Raw genomic sequence first — 19,011 nt, forward strand, 5'->3', positions numbered from 1 at the left:
AAGGACTGTTGCTGAAGCTAAAGCTCCAGTACTTGGGCCACTTGATGGGAAGAGTTGACTCACTGGTTAAGACCCTGATGCTGGGAAAGATTGAGGGCAGGAGGAGAAGGGGGCAGTAGAGGATGAGATGGTTGGATGACATCTTTGACACAATGGGCATGAGTCTGAGCTAACTCCGAGAGACAGTGAAGGACAGGGAAGCCTAGCGTGCTGCAGTTCATGGGGTTGCAGAGTCAGGCATGACTTAGCAACTGAATGACAACAACAATAACATTTGTTGAGTGAATTAATCAATTTAGGATACCAGTGTAAAAGAAAACCTGATAACAAAAGTAACTTTTGTTTCTGCATAGAGCAGGGAGCCACAAACTACAGCCCTTCGGCCATTTCTGCCACTGCCTGCTTCTGTAAATCAGTTTTATTGGAACACAGCCATGTACTTCTGTTTACATATTGTCTTTGATTGCTTTCACACTACAGTGGCAGAGTTGAATAGTTTCGACAGAGACTGCAAGTCTAAAATATTTGCTGTCTGGCCTTTTATAGAAAAAGTTTTCTGACCCCTGGCCAAGAAGTTTAAAACTGATTTTATATATGCTTCCAGTTGAATATGACTCAGTCGCAGCATAGGTAAGTCAGGTCCAGAGGTCAGTGGGAGCAGCCAGCTGTTTCATCCAACAACGCCAAGCCCAGGGAACCACGGGGAGGTGGATGTGACAGGTCTGTCAGAGCCAAGAAGAAAGTCATCTTGATGCAGGCCAGTAACCTCGTCTCTCCCTTCTCTGAACTATCTTTGTATCTCTCTGATGGTCACACTGTACTTTTGATTATCATGATTTGTGTCTTCTTTCTCCAGTTCAGTGTGGACTAGAGGAAGGCGGAGATGGCATTTTGTCCATGTTTTTATCCTGAGGTCCAGCAGTGCTTCTGGTTAATCAGGTACTGATTTAGAAGATGAATTTTAGCTAACAGGATTATAGTGCTATCTGCAGAAGAAGAAAAGCCAATTCTGGCAGCTCAGTGACAGATGGTTTTTAATTACCAATAAACAAGAGACTGAACTGAACTGAACTGAACTGAAAAAACAGACTGGGTCTTCCCAAGTGGCACAGTGGTAAAGAATCCACCTACCAATGCAGGAGATGCAGGTTCGATCCCTGGGTTGGGAAGATCCTCTGGAGTAGCAAATGACAACTCACTCCAGTATCCTTGCCTGGGAAATCCCATGGACAGAGGAACCCGGTGGGCTACAGTCCATGGGGTTGTAAAGAGTCAGATGCGACTGAACGACTGAGAATGCACGCAAACAAGAGATTAGTTCAATGAAAATCAGTTTGGAGCAGAGTGTTCGAGGAACTGATAACACCAAGGCGTAGCTCTGACTGATATAGTTCAGGGACTTGCTCTGAGGCTTTTTATGGCCCCAGAGCCCAAGAGTATTTGTCTTTTTCTGACCTGGGAGCAGAATCTCAAGCTTAAAGCATTCTCAGTAATTAAATGAATTCTCTGAGCCAATTTTGGCAGAGAATGGTTTCCTTTGGTCACAAAATGAAATTTTGGATTTGACAGTGGGGCCTCCTTCTCGCGCATTTGTCCAGTCACATCACTCACCAACAAATGCTTAACGAGCTATTACATTGTGCCAGGCCCTTTGCGAGCTTGGGTTTAAACTGTCTGTTTTTCCATTATGAAATGCTAAGATGAAAAACAAACCCTCCAATTTATTGACAACTTTATGACGTATTGGGGTGCGAGGAAGGAAAGTTGATTGGCTAATTGCCGAGGTGGGTGTGAAACTAGGGGCAGAAGGGTCCGGGTGTGTAGCAAGCTTCTGACAAGTCCCAATTTTTTCCTGTTTGTGCCCAAAGGAAAGAAATCTCTGGCAGGCAGATTTGGGTACTCTTACTTCTGCTTTTTTTTTTTTTTTTTTTTTGGAAGGAAGGATAAGTAGATACTGCCTAAGCTTGGTTTTGTTCCTTTCATGAAATTCCCTTATGCATACCTAAGCTTAAATATTCAAACTCAGAATGTCAAGTATGAGAAACAGCTTTGTCAAGGAACTAAAAAGATCTTTGGAGAAGATTTACAAGGTTTATTAGTATGCAGGACTAAACTGGAGAAGGAAGACAAATTGTAAGACATCAATACTTTTCTTACAGGGTCAAGAAAATGACTTATGCTTTAATGTGTGACATTTAATGATTTACTTGATTTCATGAAGATTCCAATAGTGCAGCAGACCTAACATTCCAACAGTGCTGCATTTAGGCGGAATTGGGAATGAGGCCAACTTGCCTTCAGATCTTTCAACTTCCCTTTCAACACCCTTCTCTTTCAGTGGCCCCTCCACCTCTCACCTCCAGATGTTCAGTAATCCTCTTCCTTTCTGTATTCCTTGTCAAAGCCTGACTTGAAGACCCACTCTCTAAGCTGTAAAGGATGGAAGTGGGAAAATATCTCTGATTTCAGCATGTTTGTATTTAATATGGGATCAAGGCATGTTTTCTAAGGCTGGATCGTGAAGTACAAGGAAATAGGCTCTGGGAATCTTTTTGATGGGAGGTTCTTCACACAATCTTATTATATAGGCCTTTCCTCCTTCCCTCCCTCCCTTCTATACATACTAACTTTCTACTATATTCCAAAGCCTATTCCAGCTGCTTGGTATAGAGCAGTGAGTGAGAGCGACATGGAACCTACCCTCTTGGAGCTTTCATTCTTACGGGTAGACAAAAATATCTAAATAAACAAATAAGATCTTTATTAGGGATAAATAATAGGAAGAAAATAAAACAAACTAGTAGGTAATAGTGCACACAGAAGTAATCAGGGCACACACCTCCAAGGAAAGGACAGGTGACCCCTGAGCTACCCCTGAAATGGAGGATATGATAGAAGGAGCCAGCCATATGAAGGTCAGTGTGATAGGAATACAGAGACAGAGGGAGTACGGGACCAAGTAAGGCTGGACAGAACCAGGTGTGGCTCTTTCAGTCCAGGAGAGGAGTTTGGATTTAAGTGCAATGGAACAGATGTTCACTGAGAACTTTCAGAATTTGATAACATCTATGTGACTTTGCCGGAGAAGGCAATGGCACCCCACTCCAGTACTCTTGCCTGGAAAATCCCATGGACGGAGGAGCCTGGTAGGCTGCAGTCCATGGGGTCGCTAGGAGTCGGACACGACTGAGTGACTTCACTTTCACTTTCATGCATTGGAGAAGGAAATGGCAACCCACTCCAGTGTTCTTGCCTGCAGAATCCCAGGGGTGGGGGAGCCTGGTGGGCTGCCGTCTGTGGGGTTGCACAGAGTCAGACATGACTGAAGCGACTTAGCAGCAGCAGCAGCAGCAGCAGCATGTGACTCTGCGGAGGCTTTCCAGATGGTACTAGTGGTAAAGAACCTGCCTGCCAATGCAGGAGAAGCAGGAGGTGGAGGTTCGATCTCTGGGTCATTAAGATCCTCTGGAGGAGGGCATGGCAACCCACTCCAGTATTCTTGCCTGGAGAATCCATGGACAGAGGAGCCTGGTGGGTTACAGTCCATAGGGTCACACAGAGTTGGACACGACTGGAGCAACTTAGCACAGCTGCACATGAGTGGGACTCTACTAAAAATATCAGCTGTACGGTTTGCTGTGGTTTATTTTCAGCTCTTGGGAGAAGCTTTCAGTTTTCCATATATTCTCTTGCTGTTGAAGCATTTCCAGTACTCTCTGAGATGCTCATTTTTCTGCTTGGCATATTCTGCTTTGTGGTTCATTAAACTCTCACCCTAGCGAGAATGCAACCTCAGTGATTGTGACTCACAATCACAAACTCAGGGTTGTGATTTAGAGATCACTGTTTTTCCCATAGTGCCTTCCTGCATTTTCTGCTTCCTAAACACTTAGTAATAATTGTTAATTAATTACTTAGCTCCCTGGGGAAGCTTTGAGGAGAGTGGGTGTATGTTTTCATTTTGACCCATCACAAGGCCTAGGGCAATGTCGCCCACAGAGTGAAAATGTATGCTAAGTCCAGTTGTGCAGAATGGAACCTGGTGAAACAACGATTAGCAAAGAATAGTTCACTGATAAACACTGACTTTGTTGCGGTCTCAGTAAAGTAATATATAGTTGCAAATAAAGCCTTTAAGCAGGCTCCCTAGGTGGTGCTAGTGGTAAAGAACCTACCTGCCAATGCAGGAAATAAAAGAGACATGGGTTCGATTTCTGAGTGGGGAAGATCCCCTGGAGGACGGCACAGCAACCCACTCCAGTATTCTTGCCTGGAGAATCCCCATGGACAGAGGAGCCTGGCTGGCTACAGTCCATAAGGTCGCAGAGTCAGACTGAAGCGACTTAGCATGCAGGCAAAGCCTTTAACCATCCTAACAATACAATGAAACTGTGGGTTGAATATATATTTCAGTAAGATATTTTAAAAAATCAAGAAGCTACAAGAGGTCTGAAATAATTTAGGAGCTGTAAATCCATGGGGTGTATTAATAGAGTAGACCCATGTTTATAATAGTTAATGTAAGAAAATATTTTTCTAATATTGTTTTGTTTCACATTATCAGCACAACTGATTCATTATTTTGATTCTAATTTGTCTTCAAGTTTGTTTTTCTATTGCAGGATATAGTAAGCAAGTCTATGTTTACTCTGTTAATAACGCCTCATTTATTTACAGCTTCTAGAGCCAGCTCCACCTTTGTAGTTGAGCCTCACAGGGAAACTGTTCAATCCCCTTGATCATTTAGGTTGCTCTTTTTACCACCTGTTCTTAAGTTCTGAAGTGCCTCATTTGCATTCCCACATGGTCTCTCTAGCAGAACACTTTTGCCTGAATAACTTTTGGCTTTGATGCCATTTGTTGACCGTTGCAGCTTTGAGATGATAAACTTCACAACAGTTCATAATAATGCTAAATTAGTTCTCCAGGATAGCAGTTTGGAGCTCAAAGAAATATTCTAGTTATTCCTATTCCTATGCCCTTCCTTAGGAAGGGTACCTCAGTTCAGTTCAGTCACTCAGTTGTGTCCGACTCTTTGGCTTCCCTGTCCATCACCAACTCCCAGAGCTTGCTCAAACTCCTATCCATCGAGTCGGTAATGCCGTCCAAACATCTCATCCCGTCATCCCCTTCTCCTCCTGCCTTCAATCTTTCCTAGCATCACGGTCTTTTCCAAGGAGTCAGTTCTTGCATCAAGTGGCCAAAGTACTGGAGTTTCAGCTTCAGTATCAGTCCTTCCAGTGAACACCCAGGACTGATCTCCTTTAGGATGAACTGGTTGGATCTCCTTTCAGTCCAAGGGACTCTCAAGAGTCTTCTCCAACACCACAGTTCAAAAGCATCCGTTCTTTGGCGCTCAGCTTTCTTTATAGTTCAACTCTCACATCCATACATGACTACTGGAAAAACCATAGCTTTGACTTGACAGACCTTTGTGGGCAAAGTAATGTCTCTGCTTTTTGATATGCTGTTTGGATTGGTCATAGCTTTTCTTTCAAGGAGCAAGTGTCTTTTAATTTAATGGCTGCAATCACCATCTGCAGAGATTTTGAAGCCCCCTCCAAAAAGTCTGTTTCCATTGTTTCCCCATCTATTTGCCATGAAGTGATGGGACTGGATGCCATGATATTAGTTTTTGAATGTTGAGATTTAATCCAACTTTTTCACTCTCCTCTTTCACTTTCATCAAGAGGCTCTTCAGTTCTTGGCTTTCTGCCATAAAGATGGTATCCTCTGCATTTCTGAAGTTATTGATATTTCTCCCGGCAATCTTGATTCCAGCTTGTGCTTCATCCAGCCCAGCATTTCACATGATGTACTCTGCATGTAAGTTAAATAAGCAGGGTGACAATATACAGCCTTGATGTACTCCTTTCCCAATTTGGAACCAGTCTATTGTTCCATGTCTGGTTCTAGCTTGGTTCTTGACCTGCATATGGATTTCTCAGAAGGCAGGCAGGTGGTCTGGTATTCCCGTCTCTTGAAGAATTTTCCACAGTCTGTGTGATCCACACAGTCAAAGGCTTTAGTGTAGTCAATGAGGCAGAAGTAGATGTTTTTCTGGAATTCTCTTGCTTTTTTGATGATCCAATGAATGTTGGCATTTTAATCTCTGGTTTATCTGCCTTTTCTGAATCCAGCTTGAACATCTGGAAGTTCACAGTTCACGTACTGTTGAAGCCTGGCTTGGAGAATTTTGAGCATTACTTTGCTAGCTCCTAATACCTGGAATAACAGGTAAATTTGGCCTTGGAGTACGAAATGAAGCAGGGCAAAGGTAACAGAGTTTTACCAAGAGAACCCACTGGTTACAGCGAACATCCTCTTCCAACAACACGAGAAGACTATACACATGGACATCACCAGATGGTCAATACTGAAATCAGACTGATAATATTATTTGCAGCCAAAGATGGAGAAACTCTATATAGTCAGCAAAAACAAGACTGGGAGCTGACTGCAGCTCAGATAATGAACTCCTTATTGCCAAATTCAGACTTAAATTGAAGAAAGTAGGGAAAACCACTATACCATTCAGGTATGACCTAAATCAAATCCCTTATGATTAAACAGTGGAAGTGACAAATAGGTTCAAGGGATTAGATCTGATGGACCCAGTGCCTGAAGAACTATGGACAGAGGTTCGTGACATTGTACAGGAGGCAGTGATCAAGACCATCTCCAGAAAAAGAAATGTAAAAAGGCAAAATGGTTTTCTGAGGAGGCCTTACAAATAGCTGTAAAAAGAAGAGAAGCTGAAGGCAGAGGAGAAAAGGAAAGACATACCCATTTTAATGCAGAGTTCCGAAGAGTAGGACAGAGAGAGAAGAAAGCCTTCCTCAGTGATCAATGCAAAGAAACAGAGGAAAACAATAGAATGGGAAAGACTAGGGATCTCTTCAAGAAAATCAGAGATACCAAGGGAACATTTCATGCAAAGATGGGCACAATAAAGGACAGAAATGATACGGACCTTACAGAAGCAGAAGATATTAATGAGGAGGAAAGAATACACAGAAGAACTATACAAAAGAAGATCTTCATGACCCAGATAATAAGAATGGTTTGATCTCTCACCTAGAGCCAGACATTCTGGAATGCAAAGTCAAATGGGCCTTAGGAAGCATCACTACGAACAAAGCTAGGGGAGGTGATGGAATTCCAGTTGAGCTATTTCAAATTCTAAAAGATTATGCTGTTAAGGTGCTGCACTCAATATGCCAGCAAGTTTGGAAAACTCAGCAGTGGCCACAGGACTGGAAAAGGTCAGTTTTCATTCCAATCCCAAAGAAAGGTAATGCCAAAGAATGTTCAAACTACCACACAATTGCAGTCATCTCATTTGCTAGGAAGGGTACCTACATGCTGCGTATTTGGAAATAGGAACCCTAGGATCTAGTCCTAATTATGCCTTTAACTAAGCCACTCAATCGGCTAGTATTTTAACTTTTTTCGACCATAATATCTGCGGTGAGGTGGTATTAGACAGGTGATTGCTAATTTCAATCTCCCTCCTGGTTTCAAATTCCTGTAATTCTAATAATCCTTCATGTGCTGTATAAATCTCTGATGCAGATGGTGAGTTGCACGTTGCTGATGAGATGGTTTGATCTTGCAGGCTGAACAAATAATTGCCAACATTTGTTGAGGGTTTACCAAGTGCCAGGTGTAAAGAGTTGTACCTCACACAATCTCATTCATCTAATCCTTCCCACAGCCTTCTTAGGTAAGAATTAATAATCCTATTTTATAAACAAGGAAGCAGATAACTTACTCAGATGTTGACCTCAGTTTGTGCTTAGAAGTGTTATGTGGGAGTAGATTCCTCATTTCTAACATTTCTCCAATTCACACGCAGATTCTCCAGAGGTTAACGTCTCAAGGAGCGCTTCAACGTTAAAAGCCATGTCCTTTTAGGAACGAAATAAGACTCAGTACATGAGTTTTCTCTGCGGAAAGAAAACCAGCAATTGTGCACAGTGTTGTACGCAGGGCACAGTGCCCTGCTGCCTAGGTGTGCGTGATTCTTGCGCCCAAGGGGACAAACTAGCAAGTTGAGTCAAAGCGGACTACCATAAAGCACGGTGCGCTCCCGAGGTCCGAGATGCGCTGCAGCTGCAGGATGTGCGCTTTGCGGCGTGCAGGCAGGTCAGCTCGGGCGCCTAGCTGCTGGAAGAGTCCATTAGGGACGGCCAAGGCAGGGTGTTTCGGTCTCCGGAGGGCCGGACCTGGCGGCCCGCTGCGCAGACGAGGGCGCGCCTCCTTGGGCGGCCACCCCCGCTCCGCTGGTCAGGTGAGCGCAGCCCGGGGAGCCGCGTGTCCGATTGGCGCAGCTGGAGGAGGCCGAGGGGAGGGTGAGCGGGGGAGGATGGAGCCACCTTCCTGAGGCGACCGCGGGAGAAAGACTTGGCAGCACCGGGCGAAGTGTGAGGACGCGAGCGGGAGGCGGAGCGAGGATCGGGCGAAGGGAGGCTCGGCGGGGACCTCAGGGCGCGCGCGGATGTCGGTGTCCCCGGGGCCAGGTAGGCGGTGCCTCTGCGGGGTGGTCCTGCGAGCCTCTGGGTGGCCGCGGGAGCGCCGCAGCATCCCGGCCGTGCGCGGTGGGTCGCCCGCACCTGTTGCTGGTGGTGCGGGGGCCGAGCGAGCCATGCGCTGCGGGGGCCGAGCGAGCCATGCGCTGCGGCTCATCCAGGCATGCAGCCCGCGGCCACACCGCCTGGAGCAGCGGCGGGGCACCCGGAGGGATAGCTGGCGTGGCTTTCCCCCATCCGCCCCTGCCGAAGCCGCCTAATCTCACGGAAGATGAGAAGCAAGCGAGCGGAGGGAAATAAAAGTTTTCTTCTCATTCTGCCTGTTTGAAACTTGAATTCTGGTTTGAGTTTTAGACAGTCTGCTTGAAAAACAACTGATCTCTAGATCTGTCTTTAAGGCGCGCATTAGATAATAATGAATAACGGGAAGGTTGAGATAAATTGAAAGCGTCTTTTGGTTCCAAAACCGCTACAGTCGAAGAACTTTCAGGCAATTGATTTCAGGAAAGTAGGAATTAGCCTGGAACTGTAGAATAATGTGTATTAAAAACGTAACCATTTTTAATGTTTTAAATTACTTCAAAATTGATTTTTTTTCCTTGAAACCAAAACTTAAGAAATTATGGCAGTTTTTATCAAGCGGAAAAGCTGATTTTAAGGTGCCGTGTTTACTTATTCTGAGTAACTTTTCTTTTAAACCATCTTTTTATGTTTCACAGAATCCACAGCCTTTAAAAATGTCTGTAATGTGTTTATATGTTAGCTGTACACTGTTTTAGAGATTACTGATATCAGATCTTAAGGATGCATAATTACTGACAATTAGAGTAAAGCTAAAAAATGTACTTTAATACATTGAACATTAAATGCAAATACTTGCTGAAGTTATTACCTTATAATACTAAAGTTCTTTTTCCTCCTCAATGTGTCATTTATCAAAAGAGCCAGATAGAACCGTTAAAAATATAAAAGGAAAAAAAGATGTTCTGTGTCTAGTAATGATACAAATGAACTCCAGCAATCTGTTTTTTGGGGGTTATTTCCTAGTCTGTAGGGAAATGCCAAATACACCTTGAACTGTGTTGCAGTAAAACATTTGAAATGTATGTGTTTAGATACAACATCCTGGCTCTGCCATTAATACAGTGACTTTGGATGTTCATTCACCCTTCTGTGCCTTAGTTTCTTCATTTATAAAGTAAAGGGATTGGACTAGGTGCTTGAAAAGACTTAATTCAGCTAGAAATGAAATATCTCAAGGTTATAACTTTTAAAAAAAGGAGTTCAGTTCAGTTCAGTCGCTCAGTCATGTCTGACTCTTTGTGACCCCATGAATCGCAGCACGCCAGGCCTTCCTGTCCATCACCAACTCCCGGGGTTCACTGAGCCAAAATGTATACACTGGAAATAAGTATGACCCAAACTGGTCCATGTTCCTGTTTCCATGAGTGACAATAGCAGTTGCCCAGTATTGAATGCTTGCTATCTAATGAATTCTGAGAAGCCCTTTATATAGATTATTTAACACTCACAACAAGATGTAAATTAAATAGTATTACCCAGTTTACCGATAATGCCACTAATCGTAGACTAGATAATGTAAATAACTGTAGACTAGAATGTAAGTCTGTAATGGAGGTGAAGGTAAATTATGAAACACATGGAGTTTTAATATCGTCAGATATAGAAATGATGAATTAGCTACACCTTTATTATATTTTAATAAGTTATAGTTTGTGTTGTATATATACTTAACAAATATTGAGTGCTAATTATATTCATTGTCAGAAAATGATAACATAAGGTTTATTTGGAACACAAATACTTTTGTAATAATCACGGATAGAAATGATATTAGGAAGGCTAGGGTTACACAAAAGTATTTCAGATATCTTTCTAGTTGGAGGTATCATTGGCCTTGGTACATGCAAAGAAAAAGTGTTCACAAGGGAATCAGCTGTGACTAAACCCTTTTGTACATATTCCCACGATGAGTGATAATAGTATACCACATTTTTCGAAAGTCCACTATATACCAGCTTTGTATTTACCTGGCAAATATTATTTGATTTGCAGATGAAGAAACTGAAGCAGAAAGATCTATGCTCTGGAAAGGTCCACAAAGAAAACACATTTTAACTCAGATTAGGTGTGTGATCCTTTATTGCTCAGAAATTCATAGGCTGTGAACATAGCATTGAAGTCCTCAAGCACTGGGAGGAGGCTTGCAGCCAAACTAGACTAATCCCTTTTATTTTATATTTGGGGAAACTGGAACTTTCTAAGTTAAGAGACTCACTTAAAGTCACATATTCTGTTTTCCCATTTATGACTTTAGATCTGTACATTCCCAGAAACAAATAAGTGAGACGCACGTTAACAGATGAACTTGGTCATCAAGTGTTTAGTTTATTGCCTCCCAACCAAATGCTGCCTCATGCCCTTTTTAATATTGCTGACCTACTGTTATTGAAAATTTCAAGGTTGCCCCAATTAGGACACAATATCTTTGAGGACAGTGACTCTATTTTGTATTTTTCTAGTATCTGTAGGATTTAGCAAAGTGATGTATTGAGTAAATGGCTTTGCTACCTGTTCACCTGTGACAAGGGTCCACAGTTTGGATCTCGTTTGGATGCACTAGACCCAGGGTTTGCACAGTGAAATCACTATACCATCACCACTTTGGCTTTGTGTACAGAGCAACTAGACAATTGATACATGCTCAGAAAATATATTAAGCTGCTTGGATGATGATTATTTAATTTTACTATCAAATGTAAATAATATGTTACCATGGAGATGGATGGGCATTTCCCTGATTTCGTGGGGGAAAAAAAAAATCACACAGCTAAGTATTACACACAGTTGAGTGTACACATCTCTCTAACTTGCAGATAACTTTTTTTCCAGTTGTAAAGTTAATACAAATTCCTGTAGAAAATTCAAACAGTACAGAAAAAAAATAAACGAAAAATCACCAGGAACTCCACTGTCCAAAGGTTTTGGTGACCATCCAGCCAGAGAGATGTCTTCCTTCTGTTAACTCCCACCTAATCAGGGTGAGAGCTGAATTATTTATTTAAAACCGTTGATGGTTTAAAGCTCTATTTAGTCTTAGTACTCTCTCACTCAGCTGTTCTATAAACAAAGATGTTTGCTGAGAAATGAAGATAAGCATGCCGCTAATAAACTGGACTCTTGCCCTCTCATGCAGAATGAAGTAGTACAGAAAATTGATTTTGCCACATAATGCATGTCTGTTTTTTTCCCACATAATGCATGTCTGTTTTTTTCCCTTCAGCAGGCAGGACAGAAGGCATCTTTGAATGTATGGAGGATTCTCTGATATGTTGGGATGTCCGGCCACACAGGAAGCCAGAGCAACAGAGCTCTGTGGTCCTGATAAGAGGTGTGGCAGAGGAGAGGAGGGTGGAACTGGGACACAGGAGGCTGTGGTGATACAAAGGCTGTGTTTTCTGATTCCACTGTGACACACTATACACTTTAAAATGTTCCACACCAAGTCCCTCCCACAGCTGTTGGGCAGGTGGTCACGGGGCCCTTTCGGGTGCAGTCAGGCGTAAGTCTGCCTGTCCCTCTGAGTCGGGGCAGGATGCTGAAAGGGCAATTTCTCATTCATTTATTCAGGATTCTGAAAACTCAGAATGGAGTGCCTTTCATCTAAAGGAGTCAGACTGACTGTTGGGATAGTGGTCCATCCATGAGTTTTGAACTAATACAAAGTTATTAGTTATAAAGGAAGGCTAGGGCTTCTATTTGAGAGCGACAATGCCAGCTCTCTCTCTATGCATTTGAATGTCTTTACATTGTAAATGTTAGTTTTAAAGATTATTTGATTATTTGCATTTCATAAATTTATGTGTCATTTAAAATTCCTTCTCCCTGGGCATGTTTTCTTGATTCGTACTATGTATTTGGGAGTAGCATTCTTTCATGCTTTACTTTATTAGGGGCTTAACATGGCTTAAGTCCAACCATCTGTTCTAGTCTTGGCACATCAGCACATTAGTGGTGGTGGTAGGGGCTAAATAAAATTCCCACAATTTAAAGGTTAGGGAAAGAGCTACCTTTATGAATAGATTTCAAACGATTCTCAGCAAGACAATAGTGCAGAAGTGGAGTAAAAATGCATTTCATTCTCTGAAGCACAAGGTCCCCTGTCTGTCTTTAGTTTTGCTGAAAGGCAATTAGCATTTCAGCTAGCCAATTTGCTTACATGCAACGAAGTACTTGGGTTTATAATTTGCTGCTTTCTGTCTGAAGCTGTTGAGTCCAGCTCTTATGTAATCCTCTCCCAAGTAGCCTTCTCTCCAGCATAGTTATTGTTGCTGGTCTTAAATAACTAATCAACAGAGAGTTTTCCTTGCCTTCAACTGTAGGGTGCCATAGGGCATGGAAAATGAAATGCCAAGCTAATAAGGGGATGATTGTAATTATTAAATAGTCATTATTGAAATGGGGCATAGGTTGAAAGATGCTGAATAGCTTCAAATCAAATGCAACTTCAAAAAGGCATTGTGTGGTACTCTTAATAGTTTATTTCTGCATGCAGTATGTGCAATAAACAAAGAGTATATATTAATATGTTGGAATTAATTGAGGAAGGTGATGACTCAAAATTAACAAAGAAGAAGCAATTCTTAATTATTTATATTGACTTTGCTCTTTTCTGCAAGAAAGGATTCTTGAGGGAGTATGTTTAAAGAGAAAATATTATATTTCTTAAGTGTTACAACAAATAAACAAGTGCTCTGAGGCATATTGTGGAAATAATTCAAGGGTTTGTAATTTGAATGCTAGTTGGAAATAAGATTTTGTAAGCTTCTTTAGTCATGAATTCTGATTATTAGGGTGCTATTAGTATATTTCATGCATATACTGATATCCCTCTGAAAGAGCCACTGTATATTATGATAATCCTTTTGTTAGGATAATTGGAATAATATCCTTTAATCCATGTCATGGGGCAGTAATTCAATTTAGCTCATCTTTTAATACAATCCTGTTTTTGCAAAGTTATACTTATGTAATTATTTGGAAGTAAAATAATACACTCCTCATTTTTCAAAGAATGTTTAACTGAAAGAAGACATGTGTTAGATACCAGCCTTGTAAGTGATCATTATAATTGAGAACATATATGAAAAGACTGCATGATCTTTATATTTCCAGTCTGTGATATAAAGAAAAAGCCCTATCTGCAGCTATAAATAGAGTGGTTTGTATATTGTTCAACTGCATTCACCAGTGTTGATGAGTAGGAATGAATCAAAGGCTTACCTGTCCTCTGGTAGACTAGTCAACTCAGGATGGAAAGTGTCCTGGAAACAGGGGGACTTGATCTGCACTTTGAAGAGTGGTAAAGGAGGGGGAGTGCTGAGAGGTAGAGAGAAAGGCCTGGGGAATGTCTTGGATCAAAGGTGGACAGGTAAGAATGATCCGGCTGTCTTGTCCCAGATACACATTAGATCAACTTGTTGACAGAAGAGAAAAAGATGACTGAATGTACGGTGGTATGAATTTTTTTTTTTTAAATTGAGATATAATTCACTTACCAAAAAAAAAAAAAATTCACCTTTCAAAGTAGACAATTCAGTGTCACTTAATGTATTTACAAATTTGTGCCGCTGTTACCACTGTCATTCCAGAACATTTTCATCACCTCAAAAAGAAATCCTGTTCCCATTCACCATCACTTCCTGTTCTCTCCCCACTCTCAAGTCTTTGGCCACCAATCTACTTTCTGTCCCTATAGACGTGCCTCTTTTAGACATGCTGTATACATGGAGTCATCCAGTACATGGCCTTTTGTGTCTGCCTTCTGTCACTTACCTGATATTTGCAAGGTTCGTCACGTGGTAGTGTGTTTGTACACGTAAAGTACTTTGTTCTTTTTTATGGCTGAATAATAATTCCATTCTGTGAATTTATACTACTTTTTGTTTATCCATTCATCAATTAATGGACATTTAGATTGTTTCTAATTTTTAACTATTACGGACAAGTTTGTGTACAAGTTTTTGTGTGAATAAATGCTTTCAGTTCTCCTGGTTAGGAGTGGAATTGCTGGGTCAATAGAGAGGTGAATAAAATAGCCAGGATACATTTAGAAGAACTTTATCCCTTCTATACATTCTGTTAAGCTCAGTATCGCCATATAAGGCTGATGATTCAGGTGTGACCTGAAGTTTTATCACTTAGAACTCTACTTGCATAGATCTCTGCCAATTGTGTGTGTGCCAAGTCATTCCAGTTATTTCTGCCTCTTTGCAATGCTATGAACTGTAGCCCACTAGGCTCCTGTGTCTATGGGGATTCTCCAGGCAAGGATACTAGAGTGGGTTGCTCTACCCTCCTTCAGGGGATCTTCCCGACTTAGGGGCTGAATCCACGTCTCTTATGTCTCCTGCATTGGCAGGTGGGGTCCTTACCACTAGTGCCACCTAGGAAGCCCAGATCTTTGCCAATTATAATTCATTTAATACAACCAACCTGTGATAAAACAAAATAAAAGAACAGTTTGCAACCAATGACTTCTCCCTCACTAGTGGCTGTAGGTTTTCTTAAGATGGGAAGTATGGTAATGGCTGGCATAATGCTTGACCTTTCTAGGATATGCAAAAATAAAAGATGTGATTGTATATTACATGATGTACCCTGAATTCAGCTTTCTGATGACTTCTGTCTTTTTGGTAGGCACTCATCTAAATGATATGGTTGAATTGACAAAATGAGATAAATTTATTTTTTCTTCTAAGGTAAATTACAGAGCTTTAAAATGTTATTTTGTTAAGGAGGGCAGTTCATAGATTATTTGATTGAAAGTCGGGCTTTAAGTAAAAGACATGTTCAGTTCACTAATGTATAGTTTGTCAGATATCACTAATTCTGTGGTGTATGTTTGTATGTGTACATTTGTGTATTTATCTGAAACCTTAAGTAATTTCCTGAAAGGGTCTGATGTACTTTATGAAATAAACTGACATTTGAACGAATTTGTCTAATTTTGGATGAGGCAAAATATTTTAAGCTCTTTTGAAAAAACCTGATATATTTGCTCAGGGCCTTATGATTTGGGCTCCTCTTGTGGCTCAGCTGGTAAAGCATCCACTTGCAATATGGGAGACCTGGGTTTGATCCCTGGGTTGGGAAGATCCCCTGGAGAAGGGAAAGGCTACCCACTCCAGTATTCTGGCCTGGAGCATCCCATGGACTGTATAGTCTATGGAGTTGCAAAGAGTCAGACACGACTGAGTGACTTTCACTTTATGATTTGGAGTATATGTTCACATAAATTAATTCATGTAATCTAAATAACCACTTCATTGTTAGAGCCACTTTGACCTTCTGATGGCAATATACTCATGCATTTTTAAATTTTAATTATTTATTTTAAAATTAAATTTATTAATGTAGAGTTGATTTACAGTGTTGTGGTAGTTTCTGTTGTACCCTGCATTTTTCACAAGTTGGAATTTTCAGCTGAGGCACCAAAAAAGTTGTATATCAAATGTCAAAGTGAGTTGCGAGAAATTATCAGGACTGAGTTTCAAAGAAGATAACAGGAACTAATTGGATAATTTTAAAATTTCTTCATATAAAGTAAAAGTTAAGTCCGAGAGAGGCTTTTCTGGGGAGAATTTATATTGGAAGTCCGTGGAAGTGCTGTGACTATCCCGTCTTGTGTGTATCTGTGTGTATGTGTATTAGTTGCTCAGTTGTGTCTGACTCTTTGCAACCCATGGGCTGTAGCCTGCCAGACTTCTCTGTCCGTGGGATTCTCCGGGCAAGAATACTAGAGTGGGTTGCCATTCCCTTCTCCAGGGGATTTTCCCAATTTAGGGATCAAACCTGAGTCTCCTACATTGCAGGCAGATTCTTCACCATCTGAGTTTGTGCCTCTTCTTGAATGTGGTGGGAAGGGCTTTGGCTCTGCTTGGAGAGTCTGATTTGTGGTTGAGGACAGAAGCAAAAATGTTACAAAGAGAACTCAGCACGATGGAGGGATGTGTCTGGTGATGCTGTGCATCAGCTCCCACAGCAGCAAAGGGAAGTGAGCCCCAAGAGCCAGCTATGGCACTCATAGTAGGGATGTTAGCTGAAGTCATTTTCAAAGAATCTTGCCTAAGAGGACAGCTTGTGGAAGGCCCTGGTTGGGGTAAAAGAAGAGTTAGTGTTAAATTAATTAGAGCTTTGATTGTTAATGTAAGTTTGCCATTAAATAGGTTTTACTATGAAAGCTTTCAAACATGTACATAAATAGAATAGTAAAATGAACCCCTTTATACCTACTGCTCAGAATTGACAGTTTTCAAGATTTTCTTTGTTTGTTTCATGTATCAACATATCACAGAAGGAAGCTGTAAAAATATGGTTATTTTCTTACATAATCACAATTCTGTTATCTTACCTAACAAAATGTATGGATGTGAGAATTGGACTGTGAAGAAGACTGAGCGCCAAAGAATTGATGCTTTTGAACTGTGATGTTGGAGAAGACTCTTGAGAGTCCCTTGGATTGCAAGGAGATCCAACCAGTCCATCCTGAAGGAAATCAACCCTGGGATTTCTTTGGAAGGAATGATGCTAAAGCTGAAGCTCCAGTACTTTGGCCACCTCATGCGAAGAGTTGACTCATTGGAAAAGACTGATGCTGGGAGGGGTTGGGGGCAGGAGGAGAAGGGGATGACAGCAGATGAGATGGCTGGATAGCATCACTGACTCGATGGATGTGAGTCTGAGTGAACTCCGGGAGTTGGTGAGGGACAGGGAGGCCTGGCGTGCTGCGATTCATGGGGTCGCAAAGAGTCGGACACGACTGAGCGACTGAACTGAACTGAACCTAACAAAATTAACAATAATCCTATAGTCTCGTTCACTAGTGAGTTCATTTTCAAATTTCCTTTATTGTCTTAAATATGTCTTTTTAGAGTTTGATTCTTCTAATTAGGATGTAAATAATTCTTAGCTGGTCCTTCCGACAGAATCTCAAAGTCGTTTTGAATCTCCCTTTTCCCCCATACCTTTGATGTACTGAAGAAATTTGGTAATTTATCACCTGCTGTATCTGTGTTTTGCATTTGTTTCTTTCTTTTTGGAATACTTAATGAGTTTCTTTATCCTCTGTTTTATTTTTTGCCTAGTAAACTGGGAGTTAGCTGTCAAGCCTCTGTTGGATTCAGGTGCTGTCTTTTGGACACTATAGGTAGTGCTGTAAACTTTATATGGTATTTATATGGACATGTCTGGTTCTCTGTCTTTAGTGACACTAGGCGTCAGCAGTGGACTTGAATTTAAATCAACAGTCAGAAAGCCCAGTCTCTACATTCAGAAGTTTCCCATTAACATCCCACCCCCAGTTTTACTGAGATATGATTGACATGTAACACTATTATTTTAAGGTGTACAACAAAATGATTTGATATATGTGTATATTGCACAGTTTTTACCACAGTAGTTTAGATAACGTCCCGCTCCTCACATAGCTATAAATATTTTTTCTTGTAATGAGAACTTTTAAGGTTTAGCAGCTTTTGAATATATAATACCATCTTGTTAGCTGTAATCATCATGCTGTGTATTACATTCTGGGAAGAACTTATAACTGGGAGTTTATAGTTTTTGAACACCTTTACCCATTTTCACCTCCATCTCCCTCTGGCAGCAGCAATGTAATCTGTTTCTGAGTTTGTTTTTTAAAATGCCACATATAAGTAAGATCATACAATATTTATCTTTCTTTGTATGACTTGTTTCACTAAGCATAAAATCCTCAAGGTGTATCCATGCTGTAAAAATGGCAAAATTTCCTTCTTTTTTGATGGCTGAATAATATGTGTGTGTGTGTGTGTGTGTGTGTGTACACATATTTATCACATTATCCATTCAATCCATTCATTCGTTGATGGGCACTTAGGTTGTTGCTATGTTTTGGCTGTTGTAAATAATGCTACAGTGAACACGGTGATACAGATACCTCTCTCAGATAGTGATGTTGTTTCCTTCAGATATATACCTTGTAGGGGAATTGCTGGATCCTATGATGGTTCTATTTTTCCTATCTTTGAGGAACCTTTATAATGTTTTCTACAGTGGCTGCACCAATTTACATTCCCTCGAACAGTGCCCAACTTCTTTTCTCCACATCCTTATCAACACATCTCTTGTCTTTTTTATTACAGCCATTCTAACAGTGTGAGGTGATATTTTATTGTGGTTTTGATTTCATTTCCCTGATGGTTAATGATATTGAACATCTTTTCATGTACCTGTTGCTCATTTTTATGTCTTCTTTGGGAAATGTCTGTTCAGTTCCTCTGCCTATATTTTAATCAGATATTTTTGGTATTCAGTTTATGAATTCTTTATATCTTTTGGATAGTAAATTTTTATTAGATACACGATTTGCACATATTTTCCTCCATTCTGCAGGTTTCCTTTTCATTTTGTTGATGGC

Source organism: Budorcas taxicolor, chromosome 7 (assembly GCF_023091745.1).
Source record: "Budorcas taxicolor isolate Tak-1 chromosome 7, Takin1.1, whole genome shotgun sequence".
NCBI classification, from domain to species: Eukaryota; Metazoa; Chordata; class Mammalia; order Artiodactyla; family Bovidae; genus Budorcas; species Budorcas taxicolor.